Below are 12,533 nucleotides of genomic sequence, written 5' to 3'. Positions count from 1 at the left end.
ATTCAGCACAACTTATTTTATCAGCTATTTATACAAAACAGAATCTAACGCACATCTAACTAGATTGCTTACTAACTCTTTACAGGAGTTCTGACCTGCATTCCTGCTCTGGTGCCGGCAAAAGCATCACACAGACAGAGAGAACCCTTTGTTCCCCGCCCCCCTTCAGCTTTGAAAGTATCTTGTCTCCGCATTGGTCATTTTGGTCAGCTGCCAGCGAGGTTATCTTTAGCTTCTTAACCCTTTACAGGTGAAAGGGTTTTTCCTCTGGCCAGGAGGGATTTAAAGGTGTTTACCCTTCCCTTTATATTTATGACACTGGGGTTAGCATAGCCTTGGGATAAAACCAAGAGACAGAGCTACTTTTGGACACAGGACTCAATGGGAAGGCAGACTTGGATTGCTGAATGAGGAAAGTGCCCTCTGCACATTCTTTGTAAATAAACAGGATTCCCTACAAACATCTCTGACTTTTATCATTGATCTCTGCTACCTGTGCAGGCCAAGGGACAATAGTGTTTACATTTATTTCCCCATGTTAACTGCTGAAGCCTCCCTGCCCCACTTGTGATAAAGATTTCCCCCTGTTGGGGTGTGACCCTATGCCCAGTGAAGACCCTTCACATTTTAAACTGTCCAGGGAAAGGACTTAGTTCATCACTGTGTCTTGTACTTAATAAATAACAAAAGTGAGGCACAGAGAGGTTAAGGGACATACTCAAGGTCACCAGCAAGTCAGAGGCAAAGGCCAAAATTGAGCCTTTTGATACGAGAGGCCTATCCTGGCACACAGTCCCATGCTTTTACCTTGACATAGTGCTACCTATCATCAGTTATTATCTACGGTGTCCCGAATCCTCAGGGTTCACAGCAAAGGTTGGGCCTGGAGTTGTTCCACAATTTGCTGAATGACCAGTTTTCCTCTCAGTTTGCTGATTCAACAAAATGTAAATGTTTCATGGGAACATACCGATTTTGGCACATTTTTTATGACAAATAAGTGCTGTATTTTATTTCTGTAACTTCAAAGCATGGAGATTCGACTATCATCTCAAGTTTAATAGACTAGATAGAACCGAGTAGAAATGATAAAGTAAACAGGAAGTGCTCCCAACAAAGCACGTCAACATTTTGATAAGGTTCTTTAACTGTCTCTGAAATGAAATTTGTCAGAATTTTGTTGGAAATGTTGCTGTTTCATTATGATCTGGGATGAAAGGCAATTTCAGAATGTCAGGATTGCCCATGGAATGGAAATTCTGAGTTTTGACCAGGTCACATTGTTGAAAGAAGAGAAATAAATGAAGCAAGCTTCAAGATACTTCCTCTTATTCACAATAGGGGTGGAGGGCCAGTACTTTCCCTCTACCTTGCTAAACCCCATTGCCCTTCCAGACATAGGATAGAACCCAGGAGTCCTGATGCTAAGACCCCCTTCTCTAACCCACTAGATCTCAGGCCTTTCTCAGAGTTAAGATATAATCCAGGAGTCCTGACTCCTGGCCTCCATTGCTCTAACCACTAGACTGCACTCCTCTCCTTCACAGCTATAATCACTAGACAGCACTACTTCCCGCAAAGACACATAGCTGCAGGTTTTATGGATAGTTTTCTCATTGTCTTATAATTATCTGCTGACTCTCTTTCCCCCAGACCCTCCCTATGCAGGAGACAGGCAGTGGAAACCTCACCACCATCTCCCACATCCTACTCCTGGGATTTGGGGATCTCAAGGAACTGTGGATCCTGCTCTTTACTGGCTTCCTAGCTGTCTATATCATATCCATGGCTGCCAACCTCCTCCTGATGGTGCTGGTGCTACTGGACCCCCATCTCCAGACCCCTGTGTATTTCTTCCTCTCCAGCCTCTCCTGCCTGGAGATGGTCTCCACCTCCAACATCTCCCCTGTGGTGCTCGCTGGTCTCCAGACAGGCAATGTGATGATATATCTGGGTGGTTGCCTTGCGCAGCTCTATCTCTTCGGCGCCCTGGCCACCGTGGAGTGCTTCCTGCTGGAAGCCATGTCTTATGACTGGTATTTGGCTGTGTGCTGCCTGCTCCACTACCCTTCCCTCATGGACGGCAGGGTCTGCGGGCAGCTGATGGTTGGGTCCTGGGTGGGCAGGTTCCTGTTTATGGGGATTGTGTAGCTGTTGCATATAGCCTTGAGCTTCTGCGGGCCCTGCGAGATAGACCACTACTTCTGTGATTTCCAGCCCCTCCTAGAGCTCTCCTGCACCGACACCTCCGTGGTCCAGATGATCACGTTCTTCCTGTCCTTCATCCCAGCCTCCCCATTCCTCCTGACAGTCGCTTCTTACGTTTGCATCAGCTGGGCTGTGCTGAGGGTCCCCTCCGCCTCGGGGAGGCGCAAAGCCTTCTCCACCTGCTCCTCCCACCTCACCGTGGTGACGCTGTTCTATGGAATGCTGGTGGCTGTGTACATGTCCCCAGGGACGGCACGGGGCTGAACTCCAGCAAGGCGCTCTCCCTGCTCTACACAGTGCTCACCCCACTCCTCAATCCCCTCATCTACAGCCTAAGGAACCAGGAGGTGAGCAAGGCCTGTGGGAGAGTTGCCAGGATAATCTAATCGGGGGGATTATGCCACTGGCCAGTCTCCAGCTTTGGCCCACTCAATAGCTGCTACTGCATGAGGGAGGCTTGGGGACACCACTACTGGGAATTCTAACAGGCTGCATTATCCTTATTCCACTGCTCCCTGATCATCATCCTCTGGGCTCTTCTCACCCTCTAGGACTGTAATAGTCTCTGATGGTCTCTACTGCTCTGTGTTGGAGTCTTTTGGTCTTCTGGTCTCCCTCCACCCCTGCTGCTCTCTTTTGGCTGCAGTGGGGTTCTACCAGCCCCTGCCGGTCCTACTGCCCAGCACTGGGTTCTACTAGCCTTTGCTGATCTGGGCTCGCCCCTGCTTCTCTCCATTGTCCACTGCTGGGATCTTCTGGCCTCTGTTGGGCTCTGATTGCTTCTACCTGCCTATGTTTGTAGCACTGGAGCCACTAAGTTCACTAGATCCATTGCTCCCTTCCAAAATCTGGCTGCCAGCTGGAAGCAGTTGAATTTCTTCCACTCGGATGGGGAGAGGGTGAACAGAGTGCATTCCCATTCATAGTGCATCCAAGCAGGAAGCTACTGTAATCCACTGCTCATGCATCCATTATGAGGTGCTTCATAGCCCAAAAGGGGCATGTTTAGGTGTGCAGGAGGTATAGATAGGACTCCCCCAGTCCTGCGTATTCACAAGCAGTGGAAGGGAGGTCCCGTACAGGGCAAGCTGATCTTCTGCTGTAGTTGTAGAAATTGCTGCTGCACCTGATTATTTCCCCAATGCCCTTAGAAGGATTTGTCCTTCACAAGCACATGTCAAAATTTGAGCTGGTTGAAAAATTTCTGATTGGCCATTTCACTGAAATCCGCAGGAGTGTAAATTCTGATAAACATTTATTTAAAAAAAAAACGTTTTGCAATTTGTTTTATTTTCTATTCTACTCTAAATTTGCCTCTGTGTTCCATTGACCTGAAACAAAGTTATTTCAAAAATTTCATTTCCAGGAAATGTCAAAATTCGATGGTTTGTTCCAATGCAAAACAAAAGCAGATTCAAAATCACAGGACTTTACGCAAAATGGAAATGCCAGGCATAGCCGTCGACTTTTATTTTTCCCTGTGGGTGCTCCACCCCCACTCTGCCCGGAGGCTCCACCCCCACTCCACCCTTTCCCCCAGGGCCCCTGCTCGCCCATCGCTCGCTGTTCCCCCCTCCCCCAACCCCCCCCCTCAAGCTGCCAAACAGCTGTTTGGCGGCGGCACCGATCAGGTGTTTGGTGGCACCACCAATTAGCTGTGATTTTTTTTGCATCAGTGCTCCAGCCCCGGAGTAACCATGGAGTCGGCACCTATAATTCCAGGTCCTGCACAGACTAGTCAGAATGCTTTAAATTGTCATCTGATTTTGGTTAACTTCTTTTTTTGAGTGCCGAAACTGTTGCACTGAAACTGTGCATGTTCACCATCTTTCAAAACCAGGCCTGACATTTTCCAGTTAGGGGCCTAAATTTAAAGCCCTAAATATAGGGCCTGATTTTCAGAGGGCCACTTCATTCAATGGGAGCGGTGGGTGCTCAGCACTTCTGAAAATCAGTATATACCTGGCCAATCAGTATTTAGCGCTCGGCACTGAAGTTAGATACTTCCTCACCAGGAGCCAAAATGTAGCCCTACATGAAGCCCCACAATGTGAACATAGGATCATGTTTGGGGCCTCCAGAGTTGAAAGTTCAAACCCCAAATATATGAACTCAGGTGTTGATGTAATAAATCCTCCAGAAGACTCCCAGACAGCTGCTACTGTGAAGAATGATCAGAGAGTGGCAGAGAGACTGAACAGGCATGTTAATGCTCTGAGTCATAGATACAGTGCTAGGGCAAGCTCCTTGTCTTCACTTTCATGGCCTAGCCCTGCCAGACCAGTTATCTTTAATTTGCTGTTGAGATGTTGACTCCCACCTCCGATTGGCCCAGGATGTCCGCCTCCATCACCTGCTTGTTACATCTTCAAATGAGACCCTTTGTGCTGTCTCTTGTGTTGCCACTCATGCTTGGGAGAAGTGCCTGGTAAACAGCTGAAAACTACCTCATTATCATCTTTCAAATCCCTCCTTGAAGCTCTTTTTTCCCGTGATATCTACAAAAAATGTGACAATGGTTAGGCCACTGGTTTGCCAAGACCACTGCCTGTCATGCTGACCAATACTGTCTCACAGTTGCCTTGCATTCTCCCATCTGTCTGTATCCATCTGTTCTCTCGTCTTATATTTAGATTGTAAGCTCTCTGGGACAGGGATCATTCTTTTGTTTTGTGTTTGTACAGTGCCTAACACCGGGGAGTACTGGTGCATGAATGGGGCTCCTAGTTGCTACTGTAATACAAATAAATAATACCTGATCAGGATTGTGTGACACAAAGAAAGAAGGACCTCTTGCGACTCTGAGTCCAGGGGGAATTCACACTTGGCATGGTCAGACGGAATAGCGTGTAAGGCCAACCTGAGAGGATCATTTATGGTGGATCAGTGACATTATGGAACCTGATGTGAAAACAAGAGAGAGACTCGCCTTTGGGAAACAGATGTGTTGGCATAATAGTTGTGATTTAGTGTCCAGGAACCTCCAAAGCCTGGGAGATCTTCAAAGAGCCTTAGGCGCCTAACTCCCATTGGTACTTTTGGCACCAGTGGTGTCCATATTTCTGGGGGCCCAAATTGAGATGACTTAGAGGCCAGATTTTCAGAGGTGTTGAGTGCCCGCAACTCCAGTTCAAGCCAATGGGAGCTGTAGGTGCTCATCACTTGACCAACGTCATAGAGTGAGTTAGGGACTGATCTGGGTATAAAACCCACGAACTCTGGTGCCAAGCACCTTCTGTACTCTCCAGACCTCCCATCCCTTCTGAGCCACAATCGGAACTCAGGAAACCTGCCCCTCCGTCCCATCCTGTAACCCAGTAGACTACACTCAATTCTCCAAGCTGGAACAAACTCAAGTATCCTGACTCCCTAGTCCCTCACGCTAACCACTAGACTACGTTCCTGTCACAGCCAGGAACATAACTCAGGAGAGTTGACTGTCAGTCCCCCTATTCAATAGGCAAATTCCCTCCCAAAATCACAATTAGAATCCAGAGCTATGTAGAAAGTTCAGTGAGCTTAGAGATGAAATGGAGGTGGGGAAAAAAGGACTGTTTGCTGGCAGGCTGAGAGACATAGGTATGAATGTCGCCTAGCTGTCTGAGCCTGAATGGGTCATTAAAAGGACGAACGGAGGCAAGCCCCATATCAATGAAAAATTGGAGGAGACAATATCAAAGCCAATCTCTCCAGGACATTGACACCTAGCAGGCAACAACCCAGAGGGAGGAGATTTCCTCACCTCTCAGCAGGGAAGCTGAGCAAAGATCCCAGCTGGTGAACAAAGGACTGGGAAGGGAAGAGGGTGGGAGAGTCATAAGAGTTGGCTATTGCAAGGAGTCTGGGCTTGAACTGATCAAGGAGGTCAGACTTAGGCTGTGTCTACACTGCCCCTTTCAGCACTAAAACTTTAGTTGTTCAGGAGTGTGAAAAAACCACTCCCCTGAGCAATAAAAGTTTTAGTGCTGTATAGTCAGTGTTTAATCGGCAGGAGCTGTGCTCCTGGTGATAAGTGACTACCCCTCATTTGGGGTGGGTGTTTTTTACCGCTGGGAGAGTCTCCCTGTGACTACATTGCCCACGTCACAGCACTGCTGTGGCTGCGCTATATCATGGGCAGCGTAGACATACCCTGAGATAGACAGAGCCTGAACACCGGGTTTACTACAGCTTGGCAGGGCTCTGGCTCTCCTGTCATAAATATAAAGGGAAGGGTAACCACCTTTCTGTCCACAGTGCTATAAAATCCCTCCTGGCCAGAGGCAAAACCCTTTCACCTGTAAAGGGTTAAGAAGGTCACGTAACCTCACTGACACCTGACCCAAAATGACCAATGAGGGGACAAGATACTTTCAAATCTGGATGGGGGGACAAAGGGGTCTGGCTGTCTGTGTGATACCTTTGCTGGGAACAGATCAAGGATGCAAGCCTTCCAACTCCTGTAAAGTTAGTAAGTAATCTAGCTACAAAGTGCATTAGATTTTCTTTTGTTTTTTGGCTTGTAAAATTCGCTGTGCTGGAGGGAATGTGTATTCCTGTTTTTATGTCTTTTTGTAACTTAAGGTTTTGCCTAGAGGGATTCTCTATGTTTTGAATCTGATTACCCTGTAAATTATTTACCATCCTGATTTTACAGAGGTGATTCTTTTATCTTTTCTTTAAATTAAATTCTTCTTTTAAGAACCTGATTGATTTTTCATTGTTCTTAAGATCCAAGGGTTTGGGTCTGTGTTCACCTGTACCAATTGGTGAGGCTCTTATTACCAAGCCTTCCCCAGAAAAGGGGGTGTAGGGCTTGGGGGGATATTTTGGGGGAAGACATCTCCAAGTGGTCTCTTTCCCTGTTCTTTGTTTAAATCGCTTGGTGGTGGCAGCGTATCAGGTTTTTAACCTAAGCTGGTTCCCAAGGCAAGAAAGAAATCTGTGCCTTGGGGAAGTTTTTAACCTAAACTGGTAAGAATAAGCTTAGGGGGTCTTTCATGCAGGTCCCCACATCTGTACCCAAGAGTTCAGAGTGGGGAAGGAACCTTGACAGCTAGCTAGAATGGTCTTGGACTATGCTTTAACTTTCATATCTCTGTGCCAACCCAAGGGCTCCCTGTGTACCAGGTAACTAATACACCTAACACTGAGGGCATGTCTACACTATGAAATTAGGTTGGTTTTATAGAAGTCAATCTTTAGTAAGCGATTTTATACAGTCAATTGTGCATGTCCTCACTAAGTGCATTAGGTTGGCGGAGTGCGTCCTCAATACCGTGGCAAGCATCGACTCATGAAGTGGTGCACTGTGGGTAGCTATCCCACAGTCCCCGCTGCCCAATGGAATTCTGGGTTAAGCTCCAATGCCTGATGGGGCAAAAACATTGTTGTGGGTGGTCTTGGGTACGTGTCGTCAGTCTCACCTCCCTCCCTCCCTGAAAGCAATGGCAAATAATCTTTTTGCACCTTTTTTCCTGGGTTATCTGTGGAGATGCCATAGCATGGCAAGCATGGAGCCCGCTCAGCTGTGCACTGCTTTTGTGAGCATTGTAAACATCTCGCACATTATCCTGCAGTATGTGCAGAGCCTGGCTAGGAGCTGCCAGCACCAGAAAGATTGTGAGGAGGACATGGACACAGATGTTCCTGAAAGGAAAGGATGTGGCAATTGGGATATCATGGCGGCATCGGGGCATGTTGATACCGTGGAACTCCGATTCTGGGCCTGGCAAACAAGCACAGACTGGTGGGACCACATAGTGTTGCAGGTATGGGATGATTCCCAGTGGCTGTGAAACTTTCGCATGTGTAAGGCCACTTTCATGGAACTTTGTGAGTTGCTTCCCCCTCCCTGAAGCGCAGGAATACCAAGATGAGACCTGCCCTGACAGCTGAGAAGCGAGTGGTAATAGCCCTGTGGAAGCTTGCAATGCCTGACTGCTACCGGTCAGTCGGGAATGAATTCGCAGTGGGCAAATCTACCATGGGGGCTGCTGTGATCCAAGTAGCCAGGGCAATCAATACCCTTCTGCTAAGAAAGTCATAGTGGATGGCTTTGCTGCAATGGGGTTCCCTAACTGGGGTGGGGCGATAGACGGAACGCATATCCCTATCTTTGGCACCTTGCAAAATAATACATAAACCACAAGGGGTACTTCTCAATGGTGTTGCAAGCACTGGTGGATCACAAGGGCCATTTCACCGACATCAGCGTGGGAGGGTCAGGAAAGGTGTATGATGCTCGCATCTTTAGGGACTCTGGGCTGTTCGGAAAGCTGCAAGAAGGGACTTTCTTCCCAGACCAGAAAATTACCCTTGGGGATGTTGAAATGCCAGTAGTTATCCTTGAGGACCCAGCCTACTCCTTGCTCCCATGGCTCATGAAGCCGTACACAGGCAGCCTGGACAGCAGTAAGGAGCAGTTCAACTATAGGCTGAGCAAGTGCAGAATGGTGGTAGAATGTGCCTTTGGATGTTTAAAGGGGCACTGGTGCAGTTTGCTGAGTAGCTTAGACCATTATTACTGCTTGCTGTGTGTTCCATAATAACTGTGAGAGTAAGGGGGAGACGTTTATGGCGGGGTGGGAGGTTGAGACAAATCGCCTGGTGGTCAATTTTGAACAGCCAGACACCAGGGCAATTAGAAGAGCACACTGCGGCGCGCTGCGCGTCAGAGAGGCTTTAAAAAAGTTTCATTACTGACCAGGCTATGGTGTGACAGTTGTGTGTGTTTGTCCTTGATGCAAACCAGCCCCCTTTGGTGAATGTACTTTCCTGTAATCCATTCTCCCCTCCGCCCTGCCCGTGTTCTTGGGCATCTCGGTGAGAAGGATATGGAACTTGGCGAGGAGGGCAAACAGTTACACAATGGATGCAGCGGGGGTCTGTACTCTAGTTGCCTTTCCTGCAGCTCCACCAGACACCTCATCATGTCTGTTTGCTCCCCCATTAGCCTCATTAGCATCTCCTCCTGCATGTTCCAATCACGCTCACTGTATGCTTTCCTGACCTCTGCCACTGAATGCCTCCATGCATTCAGCTGTGCCCTATCAGTGCCGGAGGACTGAATGAGCTTGGAAAACATGTCATCACGAATGCGTTTTTTTTGCCTTCTAATCTGCGATAACCTCAGGGACAGAGTTGATGCGGGGAGCATAGAAACATTTGCAGCTGCAGAGGGGAAAAAAGGGAGAGTAGATTTTAAACAGATACATTTCTGAGAGAAAAAGGGAGACTCTTTCACAGTCAATCAAGCAATTCACAGCAGACAGCACATGTGTTTTAGGTACAAGTTCGCATTTTGCCTTTTATATTGAGTGCCTGCAGGTATGTGACCCATCACACACGACGAGCAACAGAATTTGGTTTCCAGGCAGCCATGGTAAGCCAAAGGGTACGCGGGGTTGGCTTCTTCTGCATTCATAACATATGGGAATGGTTTCAAACTGCAGCACCCTCCTTTCCCATAGGAACCAATGCCGGTTGGGTTTGCCATTTAAAAGGAGAGGCTGCGGTTGCCGTTTAAAAGAAGGGGCTGCAGTTTTGGTGTGAATGTGCAGCACACCCCTCCTCCCCGCCCCCATGGCTATTCTCCAGGATGATCCCTTTTAGCCAAGTGCAAACAGCCCAGCATGACCAGGGTCTAATGTGTTGGGGATCACCAAACAGAGGGGATTACTGGTCCCTTACAAAAATTCTCCTATTTCAACCAGGTGACCATGAATGATATCACTCTCCTGAAGCTGACACAGAAAGATAAAGATCAAATGTTGCATGAATGTGACCAAAACCCAGGACCATTCACTGCCATGCTTTGTGCTGCAATGATCCCAGGCCACTTGCTACTGGCTTGGCATGGTAAAGTGTCCTCCATGGAGGACACAATAAGGCTGTCCCCCTGCAGAAACCTTCTGCAAAGGCTTTCAGGGTACCTCAGGAGAGCTTCCTGGAGATGTCCCTGGAGGATTCCCGCTCCATCCCCAGACACATTAACAGACTTTTCCAGTAGCTGTACTGGCCGCGAATGCCTCCCAATTGTTCAGGGTCCAGGAACAATACGCCCTGGGAGGGTATTGCCTCCAGGGTGAGGAAAAGGTCCTAGCTGCCGGGGAGAATGGATTTGCCGGTTGCCTGCTGCGCATTCTCCTCCTCTTCCTCCTCCTCTTCCTCATCCACAAAATCCTCATCCATGTTGCAGGTATCCATGGAGAGTTGTGGGGTACCGGTAAGGACCCCTCCTAGAATGGCATCCAGCTGATCATAGAAGCGGCACGTCTCGGGCTCTGACCCGGAGCGATCGTTTGTCTCCTTTGTCTTTTGGTAGGTTTGCCTGAGCTCCTTAATTTTCATGTGGCACTGCTCTGTGTCCCTGGTGTAGCCTCTGTCCACCATGCCCTGTGTGATTTTAGCATATATATCAGCATTTCATAAAATCATAGAATCATAGAATATCAGGGTTGGAAGGGACCTCAGGAGGTCATCTTGTCCAACCCCCTTCTCAACGCAGGACCAATCATCCCAGCCAGGGCTTTGTCAAGCCTGACCTTAAAAACCTCTAAGGATGGAGATTCCACCACCTCCCTAGGTAACCCAGTCCAGTGCTTCACCACCCTCCTAGTGAAAAAGTTTTTCCTAATATCCAACCTAAATCTCCCCCACTGCAACTTGAGACCATTACTCCTTGTTCTGTCATCTGCTACGACTGAGAACAGTCTAGATCCATCCTCTTTGGAACCCCCTTTCAGGTAGTTGAAAGCAGCTATCAAATCCCCCCTCATTCTTCTCTTCTGCTAACTAAATAATCACAGTTCCCTCAGCCTCTCCTCGTAAGTCATGTGAACCAGCCTCCTAACCATTTTTGTTGCCCTCTGTGGGACTCTTTCCAATTTTTCCACATCCTTCTTGTAGTGTGGGGCCCAAAACTGGACAGATTACTCCAGATGAGACCTCACCAATGCCGAATAGAGGGGAATGATCACGTCCCTCGATCTGCTGGCAATGCTTCTACTTATACAGCCCAAAATGCCGTTAGCCTTCTTGGCAACAAGGGCACACTGTTGACTCATATCCACCTTCTCGTCCACTGTAACCCCTTGGTCCTTTTCTGCAGAACTGCTGCCTAGCCACTCGGTCCCTAGTCTGTAGCAGTGCATGGGATTCTTCTGTCCTAAGTGCAGGACTCTGCACTTGTCCTTGTTGAACCTCATCAGATTTCTTTTGGCCCAATCCTCCAATTTGTCTAGGTCCCTCTGTATCCTCCAGCGTATCTACCACTCCAGCGTATCTACCTCTCCTCCCAGTTTAGTGTCTTCTGGAAACCTGCTGAGGGTACAATTTACGCTACTCTCCAGATCATTAATAAAGACATTGAACAAAACCGGCCCCAGGACTGACCCTTGGGGCACTCCTCTTGATACTGGCTGCCAACTAGACATGGAGTCATTGATCACTACCCGTTGAGCCCAACGATCTAGTCAGCTTTCTATCCACCTTATAGTCCATTCATCCAGCCCATACTTCTTTAACTTGCTGGCAAGAATACTGTGGGAGACCGTATCAAAAGCTTTGCAAAAGTCAAGTCCTGCTTTCCCTTCATCCACAGAGCCAGTTATCTCATCATAGAAGGCAATTGGGTTCGTCAGGCATGACTTGTCCTTGGTGAATCCATGCTGACTGTTCCTGATCACTTTCCTCTCCTCTAAGTGCTTCAGAATTGATTCCTTGAGGACCTGCTCCATGATTTTTCCAGGGACTGAGGTGAAGCTGACTGGCCTGTATTTCCCCGGATCCTCCTTCTTCCCTTTTTTAAAGATGGGCACTACATTAGCCTTTTTCCAGTCATCCGGGACCTCCTCCGATCGCCATGAGTTTTCAAAGATAATGGCCAATGGCTCTGCAATCACATCCGCCAATGCCTTTAGCACTCTTGAATGCAGCACATCCGGCCCCATGGACTTGTGCTCGTCCAGCTTTTCTAAATAGTCCTGAACCACTTCTTTCTCCACAGAGGCCTGGTCACCTCCTCCCCATGCTGTGCTGCCCATTGCAGTAGTCTGGGAAGTGACCTTTTTCGTGAAGACAGAGACAAAAAAAGCATTGAGTATATTAGCTCTTTCCACATCCTCTGTCCCTAGGTTGCCTCCCTCATTCAGTAAGGGGCCCACGCTTTCCTTGACCCTCTTCTTGTTGCTAACATACCTGAAGAAACCCTTCTTGTTACTCTTAACATTTCTTCTGCTGGAGCGGAGTTCTGCCTGCACAGATTCTTCTCCCCATACAGCAGTCAGATCCAGTGTCTCCCGTTCGCTCCATGCTGGAGCTCATTTGCGATTCTGGGACTGCAT

At 48.2% G+C, this 12,533-nt stretch overlaps 1 pseudogene; it reads left to right on the top strand.

Annotated features, from left to right (window-relative positions):
• Positions 1 to 1,662: 1,662 nt before the first annotated feature.
• On the top strand, positions 1,663 to 2,594 carry LOC144929232 (olfactory receptor 11A1-like; annotated as a pseudogene).
• The last annotated feature ends 9,939 nt before the right edge of the window (positions 2,595 to 12,533 follow it).

The sequence above is a fragment of the Lepidochelys kempii genome, chromosome 13 (assembly GCF_965140285.1).
Source record: "Lepidochelys kempii isolate rLepKem1 chromosome 13, rLepKem1.hap1, whole genome shotgun sequence".
In the NCBI taxonomy this organism is placed as follows: Eukaryota; Metazoa; Chordata; order Testudines; family Cheloniidae; genus Lepidochelys; species Lepidochelys kempii.
The sequence above is the reverse complement of the archived record's forward strand: the minus strand, read 5'-3'. Positions and strand labels throughout refer to the sequence as shown.